This window comes from Arvicanthis niloticus, chromosome 9, assembly GCF_011762505.2.
Source record: "Arvicanthis niloticus isolate mArvNil1 chromosome 9, mArvNil1.pat.X, whole genome shotgun sequence".
In the NCBI taxonomy this organism is placed as follows: Eukaryota; Metazoa; Chordata; class Mammalia; order Rodentia; family Muridae; genus Arvicanthis; species Arvicanthis niloticus.
The window spans coordinates 10289599-10314267 of NC_047666.1; the positions used below are offsets into that span (position 1 = coordinate 10289599).

The window sequence follows — 24669 nt, forward strand, 5'->3', positions numbered from 1 at the left end:
TCTGAAAGGCTCTTCACAACAGCTAACTGAAACATGCAGATACTCACAGTCAAACATTGGTCAGAGGTGGGGACTCTTATGGAAGAGTTTGGGGGGGTGGGCTTGAAGGCCCTGAAGTATATAGGAACCCTACAGGAAGACCAACAAAGTCAGCCAACCTAGATCCCTGGGAGCTCTTAGCTGCTGAGTCACGAACTAAAAAGAATACATGGGCAGGTCCAACACCCCAAGAACACATATGCAGCAGATATGCAGCTCAGTTTCCATGTGAGTCTCCAAACAACAGTAAAGCAGTTGCCTGACTGTGTAATCCATTCCCCAACACAGCTTTCTTGCCTGGCCTCAGTGGGAAAGGATGTGCCTAGACTTAGAGAGACTTGATGCACCAGGGTCTGAGAATACCCATTGGGGGCCACACTCTCAGAAATGAAGGAGAGGAGAAAGGATTCTGTGAAAGACGACCACTATTGAGAGCAGCGTTTGGGATGTAAATAAATAAGTAAGAATCTATATCATCTTCATAAAGTTGTTTTTAAGGACTTTTTCTTGTACTTCAATTGTGTCAGAATATTAATGGACTACTGTAGTAGGATAGCTGAGCTCTGGTGATGATATACTGCCCTGGCTGTTGTTGTTTTCTTACACTGGTGTTTAGGCATCTGGGTTTGTGGCGATTATAAGTCTAGGTGCTTATTTTGGGGTTTGTCTTTGTTGGGTAGGTGTTTTGTTACTTAGTTTCAGTTCCTTCTATAATCTTCTGGAATGTGTGGCCTGCAGTTGAGAAGAGGGTCTCTGTCTGGGCTGTGAGCAAGAATGCTGGTGACCTACATGCCATTTGATCCAGCAAGGACTCTCTTGCTGAGATGGAGACTGGTTCAGGGGAAAAAAGAGAAGAAAGGTAACGGGAGATAGTGTTCAGAGTGAGGATGTATGAAGAGGGTAGAGAATGTCTTTGGGCAGATGGAATTTGGCCGGCCTAGAGTTTTGTGGAGACAATGTGGCCTCTGGTCTAGCAAGTAGTGTCCACCCAAGTTAGGAGATGGAAATGGTGATAAGAAAAAGCAAAGTGATGGGTATATGGTATGCAGCCTACCTGGTCTTCTGGCAGGCATGGCTTGTGGTTGGGTAAGGAGAAGAAAGGCGATTAAGAAACATGAGAGGTAAAAAAAATCAGAAAGAAAAAGTAATAAAATTTGGACCAACTTTAAATAACACTGCTCCAAAATTCCATGCCTAAAGCCATTCACAACCTGATAGCAATGGAAAGAACTGAAAATTCTTGAACTGCAGTTTTTAAGCTGAGCTTCATTCAGAGAGCAAAAACACTCAAAGGGTTCACTCCATGGATTTATGTGCATCCTCATTCAACCATAGGATTATAAGAATCTTAATGTCATCCTAAATAGAAATTTGACAATAATAGAAACTTGACAGTAACTTTTCAAATGCTAAAGACCAAAAAGGTGCTACTAAAAGTAGAAAAAGGAGGAAAAAATAAAAAAGCAAGAATTGTCTGGGACACATGTTGCAATGGAATGCTGGAGGCCAACACTAACAAAATTAGCTTTCTTAGAAAAATGCCTGTCCTACAACTCAAGTGCTAAATCTGTGGGGTATTGTATCTCATCATGTAGGCCAACAGCCCAAAATTGCCAACAATAAAATGTTCTGAATGCACATCTATAGAACATAATTGAAAAGTAGATGTACAATGGATTTGAGATGTACCTGGCATTATTTACCTGTGTTGCATTATGAGACTTCACCGTACCCTTGCTTCTAAACAAACAGCATGCACACACTGTACAATGCATGTCAGCAAACCTGTCACACTACAAATGAGCACTGAACTAAGGTGTGTTATTATGACTATTATGTGTTATGCATCACATACATATAATATACATATATATTTATGCTCTAATAACAAAAGAATAATTTACTCACCTACCAATACTCCTCAGCATATTACCAATTTCATGTATCACTGGATTGTATAGTGTTATAATGCTTAAATACAGGTGCTGATGGTCATTAAATTATACTCTCTACCAACTCTGAAATATATTGATTCTGTATTATATAGTTTGAAATCAAGTATTAGACGTTAACACCTTTTATAAAATAAGCAAAGATACTCATATTATTAATATGCAGATTATCTTTCATCTTTAGTAAATAGTAAAATTGTATAATATCAAAAGTATTTTAAAACACATTTCCCCATAATTTATTATTACCCAATATTTGTTTTCTATACATAATTTATATATTGCATGACTGAGGTTGCAATAAATATTTCACAGGTGATAGTGTATTTCAAAAATCATGTACTTCAGACACAGAACTCAGAGGACCCTGAGATGGAACTGACTTGACACCTACTCCCTGAGGAATAGATTTCATAATACCTGAAGGTGCAATTCCACCTTCAAAAGTAGGGAACCAATCAACAGTTCTAGTTAGCTATGGCACCTATGAAACACAGGACTACTATTGTACTGTATACCAAGGTGGGCAGTAGTAGCATTATACCTTATTGGTAACCAAGTTTTCTAATTGAACTTAACACTTACTCAACAAGAGAAAAATCATGCCTGAATCACGAGAAACCTAGCCAACAATCAAGGGGTAGTGAATTCATAGATTTTGGAGGAAAATCTAAATTCTTCTACAACCAACATAACTAATAACTATACACTAAATAATTCTAAATAATTTGTCCTTATACTGTCATACTCTGTTTGCAACAGATAAAAACCAATACAGAAAGCTACACTAATCTAAATACAGATATATGGAACACAGTCCAAAAAGATGAATCTATAAAATATCCCCACATTTAAGGCTCAACACATTAAAGTTTGTAAGAGGCAGAGGATGGACAAATTTTTCTGTCAGATTGTATCATCTGCTATATCAGAAGCTATACCCATAAAGTTTTACCAACATAGTTTTTTTTTTTTTAAATATGAATTCACTATATTCAAAAACTGGCTACTTATAATATTTATTTCTTTTTTTCAATACCTTTTTTTAAATTTTATTTAAATTTCTGATGCCATCCCCTTTCCCCATTTCCCCTCCCTAGAAAACCCCTATCCCATGCCCCCTTTCCCTTTTTGCTTTTATACATTTTTAAAATGTTAATCAAAGGCTTTATAGGTTTGGTAATGCTCAATCAGAAGTGTAACCCAATATCCACCCTAGATATATCAACTATCCTTGACTGGCGGACACATGTGAGCATCTGCCTCCATGCCCCCCTCTTTCTCTCTCTTTCTCTCTCTCATCACCTAGCTTCACCTCCCTTTCATCTTCTCCTCTCCTAACTCCATCTCTTCCTCTCGGTACTCCTTCCCACTTAGCTCCTCCTACATATCACTCTTCCTGTTAAAGTAAAACTTGTCTCTCAAAATACAATTAGAGCATACTTATTCCCATTTGTATCGGTGAGGTACGAGACAGTCCTAATACCCAGTCCATCATTTAGTTGACTAACCAGAACCTCTGTCATCTCTCCTAACTAAAACACTTAGTTTTGATCCTGGCTTTTTTTTTTTTTTTTTTTTTTTTTTTTTTTTTTTTTGGGGGGGGGGAGGGGGCTTTAGAATGAATGTCAGCTGAAAACCATCTACTCAGATTTTTTCTCTCAAAGTAAATAGCCAGGATTGGCTATGAGACTATAGGTCTTCAACCCCGTCAGAAATCCAGAATGACTGAGTTAAATGAAATTATGGGAAGCACTAAACATAGCTTCTAAAACTTAGCCAATTTATAGAGACCACTGAACATGTGGAAAGCCCCTATACTACCGAAGGTTGGAGTATCTAATCTTCAGCCTTCTGGCCCAGAATCATCCAACAGACCTTAGTGATGCAGAAATATTAAGGGCTGATTACTCTGTCTAGGCAGATATAATCAGTCGACTATTCTGCAAGTGTGTCCTTTTCTGGACAGTAATTTGTCTGTAGATGGAAAGAGGAAATTCTTGCCTAGTGGCTGTTACTGAACAACTGGAGTAACTCCAAGGATGCTCAATTTCTTCTTGGAATCCACAACAGGAAGCTGTCAGGAACAGACAGGTCTCTAGTCAGAATGAACATTAATATATAAATATTTGTAATGTCAATTCTATGGACTTCTGATGTTTTGAAAACCAACTATCCATGTAAGGTAACCTGGACAGTTGTCTGTTCACTCCTCTCAGCTATTTCTAAGTAAAATATGGAAAACATTCTAACAGTAAACTCAAAGCCATGAATTTGCTATAGTCCCTTAACTCATAGGTTAACCATCCCCAATCAGTAAAAAATTTAAAAAGGGCTGGGTCTAGGCCTTGTATTTCTAAATGTGTTATACAGGCACAATGCCCATGAGAGTATCAATATTCATCTCATTTTTATATTAATAAGAGGCTCGTACCAATGAAAACCTTAAATTTAAAATCAAAGTAAATTTTGTACCATTTAAGAAACTATGACTTCTATCTTGATATTAATTATACAGATTTCTACCCAATAGTTATGGCTATGCAATAAGTCCTAGCTAATCCCCCCTGTTCCAACAAAACCACTAGTTTCCCTAGAGAGACAGACCATTATTAACCACATTAGTCCCCAAGATCAGGGAATAAGGACACTGACTCTTCTTTAACTTCTTCAAGCTGATTATGGGCGTTGAGATATTAAAAGAGGGGTGGGGGGAAGAGTAAGTTGATAAGCCTCTGATGCTGTGTCTTCATTGAATCCAGATGGAATTCCAGGACATCGGAGGTTTTGGCAGGTCTGCTCAGTATGCTTGATGAGTAGATACACCAAGGCTCTGTATTCTGCAATATACAATTCTCAGAACAAGTTTTAGTATAAAGAAAAAAATTTTTCCCTAGAGGGCTGACATTTTTTTAAAGATGCTGGTTCTAACAATTTTTCTTTTCTTTTTTTTTTTTTGCCTTTTTAAAATTGGTTGTAATATTTACGTTTCAGATGTTATCATTTTACCCCACTTCTTCCAACCACACAGAAACCTCCTATCCTATTTCCCCTCCTCATGCTTCTATGAGGCAGTGCCCGCACCTATCACCCCTTTACCTCTCCCCACCCTCACATCCCCCCCCATTCTATGTTCATTTTTTATAGTACCAAGAAACTCCTCTCCCACCTATGTCCGACAAGGCCATCCTCCCCTACATATACTGCTGGAGTCATGGGTCCCTCCCTATGTGCTCCCAGGCTGGTGTTTTAGACCCTGGGGGGCTCTGGTTGTTTGTTATTGTTGCTTTCCTCCTGGGGTCACAAACCCTTTCTGCTCCTTCAGTCCTCTCTCTAAGTTCTCCATTGGGAAACTCCTGATCATATCAGTGGATAACTGTGAGCATCGTCCTCTGAGTGTGTTAGTCTTTGGCAGACCTCTAAGGAGACAGCTATATCATATTCCTCACATTATGCACTTCCAGCCATCCACAACAGTGTTTAGCTTAGGTGGCTGTACATGGAATGAATACCCAGGTGGAATGGTCTCCTGATGGCTCCTCCTTCAGTTTCTGTCGCATGTTTTGTTTCCATATTTGCTCCCTTGAGCATTTTTGTTACTCATTCTAAGTAGAACTGAGGCATCCCCTCTTGGTCTTCCTTATTCATGAGCTTCATGTGGTCTACGGGTTGAGTCTTCGCTAATCCAAGTTTTTGGGCTAACATCTGCTTAACAGTGAGTCAATACCATGTGTGTTCTTTTGTGATTGGGTTAACTCACTCAAGATGATAATTTCTAGATCCATCCATTTACCTACAAATTTCTTGAATTCATTATTTTTAATAGCTGAGTAATACTCCATTGTGTAGATGTACCACAATTTTGTATCCATTCCTCTGTTGAGGGACATCTTGGTTCTTTCCAGCTTCTGGCTATTATAAATAAGGCTGCTATGAACATAGTGGAGCATATGTCCTTATTATATGTTAGGGCATCATCTGGGTATATGTACAGGAGTGGTATAGCTTCATCCTCAGGTAATTTTATGTCCAGTTTTCTGAGGAACCACCAGACTGATTTCCAGAGTAGTTGTAGCAGCTTGCAACCCCACCAACAATGGAGGAGTGTTCCTCTTCCTCCACATCCTCACCAGCATCTACTATCACCTGAGTTTTTGATCTTAGCCATTCTGATTGGTCTGAGGTAGTATCTCAGGGTTGTTTTGATTTGCATTTCCCTGATGACTAAAGATGTTGAGCATTTCTTAAGGTGCTTCTCAGCCATTTGAGTTTCCTCTATTGAGAATTCTTTGTTTAGCTCTGTACCCCATTTTTAATAGGGTTATATGGTTGTCTGGAGTATAATTCCCTGAGTTCTTTGTAGAACTTGGATATTAGTCCTCTATCAGATGTAGGATTGGTTAAGGTCTTTTCCCAATCTGTTGGTTTCCATTTTGTCTTATTGACAATGCCTTTGCCTTACAGAAGCTTTGCAATTTGATGAGGTCCCATTTGTCAATTCTTGATCTTAGAGCATAAGCCATTGGTGTTCTGTTCAGGAACTTTTCCCCTGTGCCTAGGTATTCGAGGGTCTTCCCCAACATCTCTTCTATTAGTTTCAGTGTATCTGGTTTTAAGTGAAGGTCTTTTATCCACTTGGAGTTGAGCTTTGTACAAAGAGATATGAATGGATTGATTTGCATCCTTCTACATGTTGACCTCCAGTTGAGCCAGCACCATTTGCTGAAAATGCTGTCCATTTTCCACTGGATGGTTTTAGCTCCTTTATCAAAGATCAAGTGACCATAGGTATGTGGGCTTATTTCTTGATCTTCAATTCTATTCCATTAATCTTCCAGCCTGTCTCTGTACCAATACCATGAAGTTTTTATTACTATTGACCTGTAGTATAGTTTGAGGTCAGAGATGGTGATTCCCCCAGAAGTTTTTTGTTGTTGAGAATAGTTCTCACTATCCTGGGTTTTTTTTTTTTTTTTTTTTGTTCCAAATAAATCTTCAAATTGTTCTTTCTATCTCTATGAAGAATTGATTTGGAATTTTGATGGGGATTGCATTGAATCTTTAGATTGCTTTTGGCAAGATGGCCATTTTTACTAAATTAATCCTGCCAATCCAGGATCATGGGAGATCTTTTCATCTTCTGAGATCTTCTTTGATTTTTTTCTTCAGAGACTTGAAGTTCTTGTCATACAGATCTTTCACTTGCTTAGTTAGATTCACTCCAAGATATTTAATATTATTTGTAACTATTGTGAAGGGTGTCATTTCCCTAATTTTGTTCTCAGCCTGTTTATGTTTTGAGTAGAGGAAGGCTACTGACTTGTTTGAGTTGATTTTATATCCAGCCACTTTAGTGAAGTTGCTTATCAGGTTTATGAGTTAACTGGTGGGAGTTTTAGGGTCACTTAACTATACTATCACATCATTTGCAAATAGTGAAATTTTGACTTTTTCCTTTCCTATTTGTATCCCTTTGACTTCCTTTTGTTGTCTAAAAACTCTAGCTAAGACTTCCAGTACTACATTGAATAGGTAGGGTGAGAGTGGGCAGCCTTGTCTAGTCCCTGATCTTAGTGGGATTGCTTCAAGTTTTTCTCCATTTAGTTTGATGTTGGCTACTGGCTTGCTGTATATTGCTTTTACTATGTTTAGGTATGGACCTTGAATACTTAATCTTTCCAAGACTTTAACATGAAGGGGTGTTGTATTTTGTCAAATGCTTTCTCAACATCTAGTGAGATAATCATGTGGTTTTTTTTCTTTGTGTTTATTTATATAGTGGATTACATTGATGGATTTCTGAATATTGAACCATCCCTGCATTCCTGGGATGAAGCCTACTTGATCATGATGGATGATTGCTTTGATGTATTGTTGGATTCAGTTTGTGAGAATTTTATTGAGTACTTTTGCATCAATATTCATAAGAGAGATTGGTCTGTAGTTCTCCTTCTTTGTTGGGTCTTTGTGAGGCTTAGGTATGAGCGTAATTGTAGCCTCATAGAACAAATTGGGTAGTGTTTCTTCTGTTTCTATTCTGTGGAATAGTTTGAAGAGAATTGGTATTAGGTCTTCCTGGAAGGTCTGATAGAATTCTGCACTAAAACCATCAGGCCCTGGACTTTTTTTATGTGGGGAGGTTTTTAATGACTGCTTCTATTTCTTTAGGGGTGATGCAACAGTTTAGATGGTTTATCTGCTCCTCATTTAACTTTGGTACCTGGTATCTATCTAGAAAATTGTCCATTTCATCCAGATTTTCCAATTTTGTTCAGTATAGGCCTTTGTAGTAGGATCTGACAATTTTTTTTAATTTCTTTTGTTTCTGTTGTTATGTTTCCATTTTCAGTTCTGATTTTATTGATTTGAGTACTGACTGTCTCTGCGCCCTTTGGTTAGTCTGGCTAAGGGTTTGTCTATCTTGTTGATTTTCTCAAAGAACCAGCTCCTGGTTTTGTTGATATTTTGTATAGTTCTTTTTGTTTCAACTTGGTTGATTTCAGCCCTGAGTTTGATTATTTCCTGCCGTCTACTCCTCTTGGGTATATTAGCTTCTTTTTGTTCTAATGCTTTCATGTGTGCTCTCAATTTATTAATGTACGGTCTTTCCATTTTCTTTTTGTGGGCACTTAGAGCTATGATTTTTCCTCTTAGTACTGCCTTCATGGAGTCCCACAAATTTTGATATGATGTGTCCTCATTTTCATTTAAGTCTAAAAAGTCTTTAATTTATTTCTTTATTTCTTCCTTGACCAAGTTATCATTGAGTAGAGCATTGATCAGTTTCCACGTGTATGTGGGCTTTCCCTTGATATTTTCCAAGTCAAAGACAAGTCTTAGTCCATGGTAGTCTGATAGGGTACAAGTGATTATTTCTATCTTTTTATATCTATTGAGATCTGTTTTGTGACCAATTATATGGTCTATTTTGGAGAAAGTACCATGAGGTGCTGAGAGAAAGGTATATTCTTTTGTTTTAGGATGAAATGTTCTATAGATGTCAGTTAAGTCCAATTGGTTCATAACTTCTGTTAGTTTCATTGTGTCTCGGCTTAGTTTCTGTTTCCATGATCTGTCCATAGCTGAGAGTGGGGTATTGAAATCTCCCACTATTATTGTGTGAGGTACAATGTATGCTTTAAGCTTTAGTAAAGTTTTTTTATGTATGTGGGTGCCCTTGCATTTGTGGCATAGATGTTGAGAATTGCGACTTCCTCTTGGTACATTTTTCCTTTGATGAATGTCAAGTGTCCTTCTTTATCTTTTTTGATTATTTTTTGCTTGAAAAACGATTTTATTTGATATTAGAATCACTACTCCAGCTTGTTTCTTGGGGCCATTTGCTTGGAAGATTGTTTTCCAACCTTTTACTCTGAGGTAGTGTCTGTCTTTTTCACAAAGGTACATTTCCTGTATGCAACAAAATGTTTGGTTCTGTTTATTTATCCAATCTGATAGTCTATGTCTTTTTATTGGAGAATTGAGTCCATTGATATTAAGTGATATTAAGGAAAAATGAATGTTGTTTCCTGTTATTTTTGTTATTGGCAGTGGAGTTATGTTTCTATAGCTACCTTCTTTTAGGGTTGTTGGAAGATTACTTTCTTGCTTTTTCTAGGTTGTATTTTTCCTCCTTGTGTTGGAGTTTTCCACCAATTATCCTTTGAAGTGCTGGATTTGTGGTAAGTTATTGTGTAAATTTGGATTTGTCATGGAATATTTTGGTTTCTCCATCAATATTGATTGAGAGTTTTGCTGGGTATAGTAGTCTGGCCTGGCATTTGCATTCTCTTAGGGCCTGTATGATATCAGTCCAGGATCTTCTGGCTTTTATAGCCTCTGGTGAGAAAAAAAGTGTAATCCTTATAGGACTGCCTTTATATGTTACTTTGCCTTTTTCCCTTACTGCTTTTAGTATCTTCTCTTTGTTCTGTATATTTGGTGTTTTGATTATTATGTGATGGGAGGTGTTTATTTTTTGGTCTAGTCTATTTGGGGTTCTGTAGGCTTCTTATATATTTAAGGACATCTCTTTCTTTAGGTTAGGGAAGTTTTCCTCTATAATTTTGTTGAAGATATTTACTGGCCCTTTAAGTTGGGAGTCTTCACCTTCATCTATACCTATTATCCTTAGGTTTGGTCATCTCATTGTGTCCTGGATTTTCTGAATGTTTTGTGTTAGGATCTTTTTACATTTCACATTTTCTTCGACCGTTATGTCAGTATTTTCCATGGTATCTTGTGCACATGAGATTCTGTCTTCTGTCTCTGTTATTCTGTTGGTGATACTTGTGTCTATGACTCCTTATCTTATTCCTAGGTTTTCTATCTCCAGGGTTGTCTCCCTTTGAGATTTCATTATTGTTACTACTTCAATTTTTAGATCCTAGATGGTTTTCTGTAATTCCTTCACCTGTTTGGTTGTGTTTTCTTGCATTTCTTTAAGGGCTTCTACCTGTTTACGTGCGTTCTCCTCAAATTCTTTGAGAGTGTTGTTTATGTCTTCTTTAAAGACCTCCATCATCATCATGAGAAGTGATTTTAATTCTGAGTCCTGTTTTTCTAGTGTGGTGTGGTGTTCAGGACTTGCTATGGTGGGGGAACTGGGTTCTGGTGATGCTAAGTAACTTTGGTTTTTGTTGTTAACATTCCTAAGCTTGCCTTTTGCCTTTTGGTTAGCTGTAGTGCTACTCACACTCACTGGTTCTGATTGGAGTCTGCCTTTCCAGTTATCTAGGTTGTGTCAGAACTCCTCAGGGTCCGAATGACTCTATGATCCTGACCCCAGCTCCTCTGGGTATAGTGGCTCCTCTAGAATGTTTCAGGGTATGATGTCTCCACAGTAGTAGGCCAGCTAGGAGTTTGCTGTTCTGAATGTAGTTACTCCTCTATGATGCTTCAGGATATGTTGTCCCCTGCTCTGTAGCTCTGTGGGCCGTGTCCTCTCTAGGATGCCTGCAGCTCTGCAGTTTTTGATCTCTCTTGGGTACCTCTGCAGCTCTGCTGTCCATGACCTCCTTAGGGTGCCTTCGGACTCAGTTTCCAGAGGGGAGCAGTTTGGCTGGAAGATTGCTCCAGCCACTGGTATCTGGGCCAGGGGCAGAAGGTGAGTGTCTCTCTGCAGGGGCAGGGTCTGGCTGCCAGGTTCCCTCTGGTGGCTCCGAACTGCTAGTTGTGGTTCTAAGGCCTGGGGCAGTGAGCAGGTTCACCTACCTGCTCCTCTGCTGTCTATGACCTCCCTAGAGTGCCTCCGGACTCAGTTTCCAGAGGGGAGCAGATTGGCTGGAAGACTGCTCCAGCCACCGGTATCTGGGCCATTGGTGGAAGGGGATTGGTTCTCCCAATACTTATTTCTATTATTCTTTTATTTCATCTGATACTAGATCTTGAAGAAGGTACAATGTGTAGTATAAAAACAGATACTCTGAAGATTTTGTAAATGTCAACATTTACATTATTTGTGCTAGCTAGAAGAGACAAAGTAGAGTGGCTTTTCCCATTCCAAACATTATCTGGTATGCATAGTTCCATGCCCCAGATCTCTAGTACTGAATTAGCATTGAGAGTTTTATGCAGCATGTCCTTCAAACAGATCCACAACTTCAGAGTTGACTATTTTCCACTGTTGTGGGTAGCATAAACTTTTAGTGGCTAACCTTGTAGACTGTCCACCCTACTCTTGTCTCTTTCCATGTCACTTTACCCACCAGGAAATTTACATGTAGATATCCATTAAAACCTTTAATAAAGGATTAGAAGAAATCAAATCAGTTCGGCTCTTGGCTCTACCGTCTGAGTTCTCAGAATGAGTTTTTTTTCTGTGTACCCTGGGGGGTTAATGCTCTGGAACTTAGGTGAGGTTAGATGTGAGGAAGGAAGGCAGAACTGGCTGAGCTCTAGGAATATGCTGATGCCCTGTGTCTTTAGGTGATATGGGTGATGAGCATGATTCATCCTGCAAGACATGAGAGACATGGTCTACAAAGAAATAGAGAACTGTGCTCTAATAATGATTGTCACATACAATCAGTGAAATCCTGTGAAGAAATTTGAGAGAGCCTTTTACTGCAAGAAATTCTTGGGTTATATTTCAAATTAGATACTTTGGTTGTACAGTGCAAAACCACCCAGTAGTTAGTAAAAAAATGTCAGAAAAAATATTAAATATTTAAGTGACTAATAATTTCCTATGACCTCACATTTGTCTCTCATGCTCTCAGTATCCTTTGAAGAAATTGAGATAATTCAGACTGCTTTATCTCTAACTATCATCAGTAGAAACCTGACCTCGATTTACTATAGGTGAAATCAGACCTCAATTTACTATAGGTGAAATCAGACCCTCCTAACCTACTTGAGAGTGTTGTACAGGAGGGAAACTGTGGGGAAGAAATCTCGCTGGCGGGGGGAGGGGGGTGGGGGGAGAGGGAGTCTAGCAGCCGGGTCCCATGGCAGTCTGGCATCAGGGTCCCAGGCAGGCTTCCCATGCCACCAGCAGAGGATCCCACATTGGTACAGCTGCTGCGGGCTGTCGGTGGGCAGCTCAGGTTTCCAAAGGCTGGGAACCTGGCGGTAGCAGATCAGGTGACTCATGGAGTCCAGTTTTCCAAAGCTTTTATTGTTCATGGCGTGGTAAATGGATGTAGGTGGTATGCACTTCACCCGCCAAAAGCTAGGGGAGCTTAATTTTATAGGGAGGGGGAAAAGAGGAGGGAATAACTTAATTAGCTACACCCCTGGCTTTTTGATAATTCATTAATATTTAAATCTCTGGAGGTGGAGCCTTGTTAATCACGCCCTCTACCTGTGTCTTACATGACTGAAGGTGGCAGGTTAAATGGAGTTACCTTGTCCAAGGCCCAACATCCCACTCTCTTTTCTTTCATAAAAAGAGGGGCAGCTCTGTATCATCTGTAGTCTGCAAGGTGCAGGTTAATGAGAGATGTGGACCCTGTGGAGTAGTCTGGAATCCTGGAGCATGGAGAGATAATTGCCGTCCCTGACAGGCAATGTCTTGTTGGGTCCCCCAGCTACCTCAAGCCCAGCACTCTATCAAGGGGGCCTAGGAACATAGCTGAACATCGTACCGTCCCTAAAAGGTCTCCCTGGTTCAAAGCTCGTTCAACCAGGCTATGTCCAAACCATCTCTTCACGGCCCAACATCTCACTCTTTTTTAGTGAAAATTTTGGATGAGGTGGTCAAAAGAAAACACTATGTAGGCCAGAGGGTGTAGCATAACTAAGTCAAGGGTAATGGGAATTGAGGGTAGGGTTTGGAAGGCAGGGGATCATTAAAACAATTAAACACAGGTTGTACAGTTTGAGGGTAATGACATCTGATTAATCTAAATAGACATTATGTTTTTCTCACTAACATGTAACTTTAGTTATGTGACTTTGGCAAAAGAGTTCATCTGTAGCTGGAAGGTCTGGATCTGTCTTCTGTAGTGAGTGTCTCTGGGTTCTGGCGTGCATCTCTGGAGTCGGCTGTGGATCTCTGGATCTCAGCATGTTCTGGGGTCTTCAGTCAGATGAGATGGCTGGAAGAAAGCAGCTTGGCATCTCATGCAGGTTCCAGAGGATGGTGTGGACTCTGTTGGATCTGTGGGTATACCTGTAGGATAATCACAGCAGGGAAACAGCATCTCCGGTAGCGAGATGTCTGTAAAGGCTGGATATTGAGCATTAAATTGCTTGGGAACAAGCACCTTATGGTCTGTCGTTAAGATCCTGGAAAAGCAAAGGTGTTTGAGGAAATTTAGTCTTAGAAGGTATCTTGGATAGCTGAGGGAGAAAAACAATGTTAATTATGTATCTGGGATTGGCAGCAAGTTTGTCTGTAAAAGAAATTAGTCGTTAATTAGGACTCAAGAATTTATATAATCTTTATAAATTTTGAAGAAATTATAAAGGTTGAGAAAAAATGTTGGACATATATCACGAGTATTAGAGAGAAAGGGCAGTATTAAAACAAAAATGTAACAAAATTTTTGGTTGAAAAGCACAAGCATTGTTGCTCTAGATGTTCCTGTTAGGAAGAAAAGGAAACGTTTAAAATTTTTGGTTGAAAAACAGGAATGTTTGTTGCAGGTCCTCCTGTTGGGGAGAAGCAGTAATGGGGAGTTTAGAAGCAGTGGGGGGAGGGGCCTTGCTCTGCCATGTGGCTTCTGGGTGCTCTGGCAGAGAGGTTCTGTATTCCCACTTTTCTTTTTCTTAGTTGGTAAATTTTAAGTGTAGAGAAGAGGAAAGGCCAACTTTGAAGAAAAGTTTAAGGCAAGCAAGAAGCATTGGGGAGGGCTAAGAGTCAGAAAGAGTGGGGAGTCTTTGTCTATGGAAAAGACACATGGAAGTTGGATTGGAGTCAGGCAGCTTTAAGAGAAACTGGCAGGCAGCAGTGGGGCAAGGAGTGCAGGCAGGATGCTGCTTCAGGCAAGCTGGCTGTGCTAAGTAGCTTTAGTCAGCTACAAATGACTGAGGGTGAGGGGAAGCATAGGCTAGCTAAGGAACACAGGGATGGGTAGCAAGCAGGGTTCTGCCCTGTTGCTTCAGGCAAGCAGGCTAAGCCAAATAGCTGTAGCCTGTCACATATGATGGGGGAGTAGGGAAAGAAGCTACCTGGCAGGGTGCTAGGGGCTAGAGTTTGGAGCTGGCGATCTTGAGAGAAAGAGAGAGAGAGAAAGAGAGAAAGAGAGAGAGAGAGACAGAAAGAGAGAGAGAGACAGAGAGAGACAGAGAGAGAGAGGACGGTCTCAGTCAAGAGAAGGAGTCTCTCAGCCAAGGGAAAGAGTCTTAGAAAGAGGGTTACAGCAGGTGCTGTGGCTTGAAGGACAGCTATTAACTGTGAAGGAACCCCATCTGTGGAGCTGGGGGTATGGGAAGAGAGGGGGCTAAGAAGCTGCCGCCATCTTGCCCTTGAGCTGGAGAACACATGGGGAGAGAGACCTAGTCCTTTTGTATTAGGCAGGGGCTAGGCTATAGTTAAGAATCAGACAGAGAAAGAGGGGGTAGGGTGGACAGATAGAGTGATGTTACTCCCAGTTTTTGCAGACACCAGCGGGGGGCGCTTGTGGAGCTGGTTCTGCGCATGTTGTCCACCACCTGTGGGAAACAATGTAGGCCCGTGTATGGGTGCACGAGTGTGGATCTCTGTCGCTGGTCTGCACCATCCTTTGTCAGAGATGGGTCTATTGTAGAGGAGCAGAGGTTAAGCAGGGCACTCACAGTGCACAAAGCAGACTCTGAGGTAGGAGTCTCTTGGTGAGAAATCTCCGTTTTGGGGCCCAGCCTCGGCAGGGGAGGTGTGGCAAAATGGAGACTGGGGGCTCATGGCAGCAGGTCCTTGCACCGAGATTGGCCTCCATCTGAGGTCTCAGGACTCCGGCAGGATGGAGGCAGGGAAACACGCGGGACATGCTGAGGGAGGACCGAGAGAGAGAAAGAGAGAGAGAGAGAGAGAGAGAGAAAGAGAGAGAGAGAGAGAGACCTGATATCATGTCTCCCAGGAAGTATACTTGCTTAGCAGACTCAGCCAGAATGATTCTTGTAGATGCATGGGTGGTCGTGCACCATGTTGGTCATGCCAGCTGTGGGGAAGAAATCTCACTGGTGGGAGGGGAGGGAAGAGAGGGAGTCCGGCAGCTGGGTTCCATGGTGGTCTGGCATCAGGATCCTGGGCGGGCTTCACATGCCACCAGCAGAGGGTCCCACATTGGTACAGCTGCTGCGGGCTGGCGGTGGGCAGCTCAAGTTTCCAAAGGCTGGGAACCTGGCAGTAGCAGATCAGGCGACACTTAGAGTCTGGTTTTCCAAAGCTTTTATTGTTCATGGCATGGTAAATGGATGTAGGTTGTATGCACTTCACCCGGCAAAAGCTAGGGGAGCTTAATTTTATAGGGAGGGGGAAAAGAGGAGGGAATAACTTAATTAGCTACACCCCTGGCTTTTTGATAATTCATTAATATTTAAATCTCTGGAGGTGGAGCCTTGTTAATCACGCCCTCTACCTGTGTCCTACATGACTGAAGGTGGCAGGTTAAATGGAGTTACCTTGTCCAAAGCCCAACAGGAAACAGTGGTCACAGTAACAGACTTATGATATTTTGAAATTAGACTCTGGGTTTCTTGACAGACTCAGTCAAAGTAGGTCAGGACACAAACATATTTCATGCTTCAAATGAGCAGAATGAAGGGGAAGGGCAGGTAAGCTACAAATTCAGAATCACTGGAAACTAGATAGTTATTCCCAGATCAGCTTGGGATATACAGTGAGACTTGGTTTCTCCCACAACAGAAGACAGCACAAAGTGAAAGAAGACAAGAAGAAAAAGTGGCCACATTGTGGAAGATACTGTAGAGAAAGATGTGAGTATTTGGTGGGTAGAGAAGAAGAGCTAATTAATCTAAGATCATGAATGAGCATCCATGTTGGACATGGAGATGAGATCAAAAGCTAAGCAATAAAATAGTTTCAGGAGCTTCCCTATGTGATCCAGTAAAGAGGGATTATGAAAACCTCAAGCAAATAAAAGTGGAAATATGTCATTACAGTGAGAATGTTCTCTTGTGATTGCAAGACAGAAAGGAGGATTTAATAAAAAACAAATTGAAAAATACAAAGTGTACAAACACACATATCATTTTAATGAATCACTGTTTCATAGTTTCAACCTTTTTAGGAACAAGACTTAAAAAATCACATGGTTGAAATGCCTCGGAAAAAGATATAGCTCAGAGACTGAGGTTCAGTGAGCTTCCAGACAGATTTTTGTTTGGCCCTGGAGCACTGTGGGAGGAAAGTCCACACTGTGCTGACAATGATAGGATGCAGCAGCAGCAGCCTCCACAGAATGGATGATGAGGGTGAAGTCAGGCACAACTCATTGCCACTGACTCTCTCAAAGACCTCAGATGCTATGTTGGATGCATCATAGATGAGAAGTTTGGTTTTTTGTTGATACCACTTTATATGATTAAAAGTATATAAAGTGACACTCTAGCTGGCTGTGCAGAAGATGGTGGCTCTGTGCCCTAGAGACACAGGCAAAAAAGCTGGAGACTGGGTCAGCACAATATCCCCATTGGAACCTGAAATGATAAGCACACCTTTCTGTCACAGAGATACTGAAGCACCCCCTCCGGGTGTAAAAGCATCATATAGGTGGAATCTGTAACAGTAGTTATGAGCTACACACTGGGAAGCCATAACATAAAAGAGAAACTTGACACCACTTAAATGCCATAATTTTAATGATCAGAACAAAAAGGCATGGAAAATACTGATGTCCACAGTGGTTGCTCTGAACATGAGACACTCTCATCTGGAATCCAGAGTAGCAATACCAACAGCAAGAAAGCAACTGTCCCCATCTCTGAGACCTGAACTAGAGGCTGCTTCTTGGGCAGTGGCATGCTGCCTTTAAAGGTAGTCTGCAGACTCTGCACTGTGTCTAAAGTGTCAATATGCAAATAAGCTCAGAAAAGCTAGGTTGCAGTTCATGAGGACACCTTCTCTTATGTCACCCAATGGCAGTTAGGTTTAGCAAAGAATTCCCTAGTGTATTGGCAGTGTATCCCAAGTGATTTTGTGGCTGTCCCTGTGAAATCATCATGTTCTGTTATTCAGAGGTTCCATGTGAAGAGTTCATGGTCATTGCTCTGCTGTAAATAAAATGAGTTGCAGGAACACTGTGATCTTACTGCTTTTAGTATCTTTTCTTTGTTTTGTATATTTGATGTTTTGATTATTATGTGACAGGAGGTTCTTTTTTTATGGTCTAGTCTATTTGGGGTTCGGTAGGCTTCTTGTATATTTAAGGACATCACTTTCTTTAGGTTAAGGAAGTTTTCCTCTATAATTTTGTTGAAGATATTTACTGGCCCTTTAATTTGAGTCTTCACCCTCAGCTATACATATTATCCTTAGGTTTGGTCTTCTCATTGTGTCCTTGATTTCCTGGATGTTTTGTGTTAGGAGCTTTTTGCATTTCACATTTTCTTTGACTGTTGTGTCTGTTTTCCATGGTATCTTCTGAGCATGAGATTCTCTCTTCTATCTCTTGTATTCTGTTGGTGATGCTTGTGTCTATGACTCCTGGTCTTTTTCCTAGGTTTTCTATCTCCAGGGTATTCTCTCTTTGACATTTATTTGTTTCTACTTCCATTTTTATGTCCTGGATGGTTTTGTGTAATTCCTTCACCTGTTTGGTTGTTTTTCTTGCAATTCTTTAAGGGAGTCTACCTTTTTAAAGTCCTCTATCATCATCATCATGAGAAGTGATTTTAATTCTGAGTCCTGTTTTTCCAGTGTGATGTGGTATTCAGGACTTGCTATGGTGGGAAAACTAGGTTTTGGTGATGCCAAGTAACTTTGGTTTCTGTTGTTTACATCCTTAAGCTTGCCTTTCGTCATTTGGTTAGCTCTTGTGCTACCTGCTTTTCACTGGTTCTGACTGGAGCCTGCCCTTCCAGTTATCTTGGTTATTTCAGAACTCCTCGGGGTTCAGATGTCTCTGTGATCCTGACCTCCAGCTGTTCTGGGTACAGTGGCTTCTCTAGGATATCTCAGGATATGGTGTCTCCATGGTAGTAGACCAGCTAGGTGTTTGCTACTGTGAGTGTAGTCGCTCCTTTAAGATGTCTCAGCATATGGTGTCTGCTGCTCTGTGTTCAGTGTCTCCTCTAGGATGCCTCAGAATATGGTGTCCCCTGCTCTGAGGTCAGTGGTTTCTCTAGGATGTCTCTGATGTGGTTTCCACATGGGAGCAGACCAGCTTGGTGTCTGCAGCTCTGAAGGCAGTGGGCTCTCTAGGATGTCTCCAGATCAGTTTCCACATTGGAACAGACAAGCTGAGTGTCAGTTCCAGCTACCAGGATCTGGGTGAGGGGCGAAGGGGAGTGGTATTCTGCAGGGGTGGTGTATAGGTGCCACGTGTGCCCTGGGGGCTCCCTGCTGCCAGTTGTGCCTCTGGAGCATAGGGCGGTGGGCCAGTGATCCTACCTGGAGCTCTGAGGACAGTGGCCTCTTTAGGATGTCTCTGGACAATGTTTCCACATGGGAGCAGATCAACTGGGTGCTCCTCCAGCCACCATGATCCTGGTGGGCGAGGGGCAGAAAAGGAGTGGTATTCCGCAGGGGTGGGGTATGGGTGCCAGATGTGCCCTGGGGGCTCCATGCTGCCACTTGTGCCTCTGGGGTGTAGAGTAGTGGGCCACTGATCCTACCTGGAGCTCTGAGGACAGTGAAAATTTTGCATTTTCCTTGACTGTTGGGTCAATGTTTTTTATGGTATCTTCTGCACTTGAGATTTTCTCTTCTATTTTTTGTATTCTGTTGATGATGCTTGTGACTATGACTTTCTTTCCTAGGTTTTCCATCTCCAGGGTAGTCTTTCTTTGTGATTTATTTATTGTTTCTACTTTCATTTTTATGTCCTGGATGGTTTTGTTCAATTTCTTCACCTGTTTGGTTGTGTTTTCTTGTAATTCTTTAAGGGATTTTTGTGTTTCCTCTTTAAGGGCTTCTACCTGTTTATCTGTGTTCTCCTGTATTTCTTTAAGGGAGTTATTTATGTCCTTCTTAAAGTCCTCTATCATCATCCTGAGATGTGATTTTAAATACAAATCTTGCTTTCACGTTTGAAGGAGTATGCAGGACTTGCTGTGTTTGAAGAATTGGGTTCTGATGATGCCATGTAGCCTTGGTTTCTGTTGCTTACATTATTGTGCTTGCCTCTCACCATCTGGTTATCTCTACTGCTACCTGTTCTTTCTGTCTTTGACTGAAGCCTGTCCTTCCTGTGATCTTGGTTGTGTCAGATCTCCTCATATTCCAGTTGGTTTGCAATCCTGTGATTCTGGGATTCTGTAATTTTGAGATCCTGGGTGTGTCAGAGCTCCTGGGAATCAAGCTTTCTCTGGGTGTTGCAGGGGTGAATGAGAAGCCAGATCCCTGTTTTTGCTCTGGGTACAGGTGCAATCTCAAAGGAACCCATTCCAGTGGCTGGGAAGTGGGTTGTGTTTCCCTGGTTCTGGTGGGGGTCCCAGTTATGCTTGGTGTTGAGAAAGATGTTGTAGCCTCAGTTGTGATCTTGAGTGTATCAGAGCTCCAGTGCTCCTGGGTGTGTCTGATATCCTGGGAGTTGAGCTTTCTCTGTAATCCTGTGGTTCTGTGATCCTGTGATCCTGTGATCCTTGGAGTTACAAAGCATCGGGGAGTCAGACTCCTTTTGAGAGCTTTAAGATTGGGCCCAAGAGCCAGCACCCTATGTCTGCCGAGGTGCAGGTTCATACTAGAAGAAACCTAGGCCACTAGCAGGGTGGGGGTTCCTGTGTCCCAGGGTCCTGGGGGTCTAGTCACTGCCGATGTAGGGCAGATATTGTTCCTCTTCACATGTGATCCTGGGCATGTTAGAGCACCTGAGAGTTGATGAGCTTCCTCTGGCTGTTGTGGGACTGGGTACAGACCTCTTCCTCCTCCTCCTCCTCCTCCTCCTCCTCCTCCTCCTCCTCCTCCTCCTCCTCCTCCTTCTCTTCCTCCTCCTCCTCCTCCTCCCCTCCTCCTCCTCCTACTTTTCCTCCTCCTCCTCCCCCTCCTCCTCCTCCTCCTCCTCCTCCTCCTCCTCCTCCTCCTCTTCTTCTTCTTCTTCTTCTTCTTCTTCTTCTTCTTCTTCTTCTTCTTCTTCTTCTTCTTTGTGTGTCTACTGGGGAGAGATCACAAGGTTGGGAGCAACCTGAGAGAACTTGTTAGTGTGATTAGGGCACATAATGTGAAAATCCAAAATAATCAATAAAATATTATGGAGAAAAACATAATTTTAGCCAGTATCTGAAAGTCAGATCATTAACAGTGTTTAATATTTTAAGTTACTTTATTTTAAATCAGTGAGAAAAGTTTCTTTTAATTTTTAAATCATTGTATAATTAAAAAATATTAAATATAAAAACTTTTTAAAGAAATAGTAGCAAGGCTTGCTCTTCATATGGTTCACCTAACATTTGAAATTGAGTCTGTCTCTGCCTTTGGATCACTTTCTGCTAGCAGGACTGCCTTGTCTTGCCTCAATGGAAGAGAATGCACTTAGTCCTACTGTAACTTGATGGTCCAAGGTGGGTTGGTACCCATGCGGCCCTGTTCTTCTCTCAGGAAAGGAGAGGATGTAGTCTATGAGGGTTGGACTTAGAAGAGTGAAGAGGGTTGCAATAGGGATGTAAAGTGAATAAATGAATAAATAAATACAAAAATAAAAACACAAAAGAAATAGTAACAAGGACATAATTTTAATAAGGAAATTATTTAATTATAAGATGCAATGCAGAGGAAATAAATGCACTTATGAGCTTAAGAAGTTTCTATTTTGTGGTTCACCTCCTTTTTCAAACAAGCCTTCTACAGAGCTCTAGTTGAGATATCTCAGGGGAAAGACATCTCAGAGATTGAACCACAGTGTATAGCAAACCTCAAAGGTTTTTGTTCAGATATTGAAGGCTGTGGGAGAAAATGTTAGTCCTTGCTGACAGTAATAAGTTGCAACATCATCAGCTTCCATGGGATTAATGATGATGATGAAGTTTAATTTAGCCTCATCACCACTGAACCTAGCAGGGATCCCAGGTGCTTGACTAGGTTCATTATAGATTAGGATTTTAGGAAGCTGTCCTGGTTTATGTTGGTACCAGTGCATAAGTATGCCAAGTTTATTGACACTTTCACTAGTTCTGCAGGAGATGGTGACATTTTGTGCCAAAGTCACAACCAAGGAATCTAAAGACTGGGTAAGCACAATGTTCCTAGTGGAACCTGTAATGATAAAAACACAAAACTTCTGTTGCAGATATACTGAAACCATCTCAGAGTGAGACATGTGACTCATATTACAACTGTCACAAGGATCACTCCGAGGTATTATGAAATTAAATGGAACCTAGGAAAGAAAAAATAAACAAATTTCGAGTGCTGTAATTCCAATGATCAAGATCCCAGAGACATGGAATAGAGACATGGCTTCAGTAGATGTTCTTCACACTTCCCTGGACCCTCTCACCTGGTACCCAGAATAGCAGCACAAATATCAGGAGAGCAGCTGACTTCATCTCTGAGAGCTGGTCTAGAGGCTGCTTCTTAAGACACTGAAAAGCTGCTTTAACATATACTTTGAACAGCCTGAACCATTGGCTATTAACACAACATGCAAAGTAACTCAGTAAGGCTAGTGATCAAAATGACACCTGCTTTGTCATTTAGAGCATCTCAAGCACATCCTAGGGGATTTCATGACTACCCTGTTCAATCTTCATCCCATTTCTTTAAAATAATTTTATATAATATATTCAATATATTTTGAGCATTTTCCCTCTCCCAACTTCTAGATCCTTTACCCATACAAACTTCATATTCTCCCCACCCCTCCTCTCTCTCTCTCTCTCTCTCTCTCTCTCTCTCTCTCTCTCTCTCCATATATATATATATATATATATATATATATATATATGTGTGTGTGTGTGTGTGTGTGTGTGTGTGTGTGAGAGAGAGAGAGAGAGAGATATGTGTGTGTGTATTCTTTTTTCTTTTCTCTTCTCTCTCTCAGAAAAGCATAAAATAACAGTAACAATATACTGTATGTATTACTGTGAAGAATAGAAAAACCTATGATCACTTTGAAATCTCAATAATATATTTTTTAGGCAACAATGCATTTCACATTATGATCCTTAGCAAAAAGAGAAAGCAATTGGATTCTATACAATAGAGAAAGGATATGGGTTTTCTTTGGTTTCAAGGAGAAGTGACACCACTAAGTGGCCATCAAGTCAAATCTGAAAATGTTCTCAGGAGCTAAGACATGAACAAAGAATGCAGATCATTGTGAATAAGCAGGGTCACTCCATATGACAGTCCAAAATTCAATGCTGAGCCAACAAGATACCCTGAAGACAGAGCAGTTGTCCCACTGAGACACCTTCAGGGTGGAGAACATCTACTCACCCAGCTACCAATTTTTCTGTTCTCTTCACTAGACAAGGAGAGAGTCTTTGCAAGGTAAATGCCTAACAGAGGATTAATATCCAGAACAAAAAGCTCAAAATAACAGAGTAAAAATACAACAGACAAACCCAAATAGCTCATTCAAAAAATTGGCTTGTTTATCTAAACAGAGTTCTCAAAAGTAGAGATAAAAAATGGGTAAGAAATATCTTTAAACTTTATGCCTAGCAATTAGACAAATGTAAATCAAAACAACCTTGAGATTACATCTGGTCGCAGTCAAAGTGGCAAAGATCAATGAAACAACTGACCTCAAATGCTGAAGAAAATACAGAGAAAAGTGAACCCTCATCCACTGGTTGGGGGTTACAAAGTAGTCTAGTCACTCTAGAAATCAGTATGGAAAATCAAATAAAAATATAAAATAAACCTGTCATATGACCCAACTATTCCATTCCTTCTGTATGCCCAAAGGTTTTATCAACCTTCTGCCCCACTGATACTTGCTCAGTCATATTCGTTGAAAACAACCTAAATGTCCTTCAGCAGACAAATGTATAATGTTGCCCAAATACACTATAAAATATTATTTAGTTATAAGGAAAAAAGACATTTGAAGGTAATTGATGGAACTAGTAAAAATTATACTGAGTGGGTAACCCACACCCAGAAACACAAATAGCACATATTCTCTCTCATCAGAAACTCCTAGTTCCAAATCCACACCCAACTATATAACCCAGAGTAACAGAAGAAACTATGAAGGTAAAAGAGGCCTGGAGATATGGCATAGTTAACTCTACTAAGAGCACAAGCTGCTCTTCCAGGTGTCTTAAGTTCAATTCCCAGCAAACACATAGCAGTTCAAAACCATCTACAATAGGATACTTCTTCTGCCATGCAAGTATACATGCAAACATAGCATTGAAATACATAAATAATTAAATCTCTGGAGAAAGGAAACAATAGGTAGAAGCATACAAGTGATCCAAAGGGGAAAATAGGTGCTTTAACTGAATGAGAAATATAGAAGGAGATCAGAGAGTAAAATAACTGAAAGGGTGTCTGGAAAACTCTTAAGAAAACATGATTAAGTATCTATCTATAAAACCTATATGTCTGTGTGTATATACATACATACATACATACATATATGGCATATATATATATATATATATATATATATATATATATATATATATATGAAATTTTCCCACTTAGGCTGATAATGATAAAGATCCATAGACAATTAAAGAAACAAAAACAGGCAAAAATGTTCTCTTTATATCATAGGCTATTGTTGCCCTTGGTTGCCAACCAGAGGTCAAAGAAGGTAAGTTCCCTATTGCACTTTGTACATGGACCTAGAGGACTCAAGTTAGATATGACCTGAGTATATACCTTCTTTGAGAACTAGCTTTCATAATACCAGAAGGCTCCATACACGCTTCCAAATGAGGAAGGTAATCAATAATTATTTTCAGTTATACCTATGAACCAGTGCAATGGCCAGCATGCATGATAACCCTAAGGGTGAAATAATGACATACATACTTTGGCAGTAACCAACAGCTCTCTGATTAAATTTAAAGCCCATTCAGGAAGAAGTAAATCATGCCTAGTACTGGAAACAGCAGAAAAGGAAGGAAAATTGGGGAAGGTTAATAGATATTTTCAAAATATATGATATACTTGAAA

At 40.6% G+C, this 24669-nt stretch overlaps 1 pseudogene; it reads right to left on the bottom strand.

Moving 5' to 3' along the window:
- Positions 1-21460: 21460 nt before the first annotated feature.
- Positions 21461-22079, bottom strand: LOC117715051 (Ig kappa chain V-III region MOPC 63 pseudogene; annotated as a pseudogene).
- Positions 22080-24669: the final 2590 nt, after the last annotated feature.